This window comes from Electrona antarctica, assembly GCF_951216825.1.
Source record: "Electrona antarctica genome assembly, chromosome: 3".
In the NCBI taxonomy this organism is placed as follows: Eukaryota; Metazoa; Chordata; class Actinopteri; order Myctophiformes; family Myctophidae; genus Electrona; species Electrona antarctica.
This window is the reverse complement of record NC_136808.1, coordinates 35,617,341-35,617,853: the sequence shown is the minus strand read 5'-3', so window position 1 is coordinate 35,617,853 and position 513 is coordinate 35,617,341.

Sequence of the window (513 nt, the reverse complement as noted above, 5' to 3'; positions counted from 1 at the left end):
CTGTTGTTGACGTTTTCTACCAAAAGGTGGAGACAAACCATAGGTTTTGATGTCGTACGCGTGAGTCAGTTAAATAGTCTAGGAACTTTATTATTATAACAAATCTAATTATAAGAACTTGTTGGCACAGCAATCAATCATTATTGAACTGCATAAAGACAACACAAAAATGAGTAGTATTATACTTATTATTATATAAAATAATGTATGTATTGGCATAGTTTCAACCTGCAAGACTAGTGGGTTTTTGCTCAAATTGACAGATTGGTTTGATTGATTGATTGATTGAAATATTTATTAACAGTTTGCAGAATTACAGTACATTTCAAGCACAAACTCAATACAAAGACTGTTAACTGTGAGTGGACGACCCAATTAAGCATTACACTTGTTTACAAGAGGGTCCACCATGTTCAATTCATCAAAACATTTAGAGACGTACAAATAGACACTTCTATATAGTCAAAGAACAGAACAGATCATGAATTCATCATTGGCGTACCAGTAAAAGTC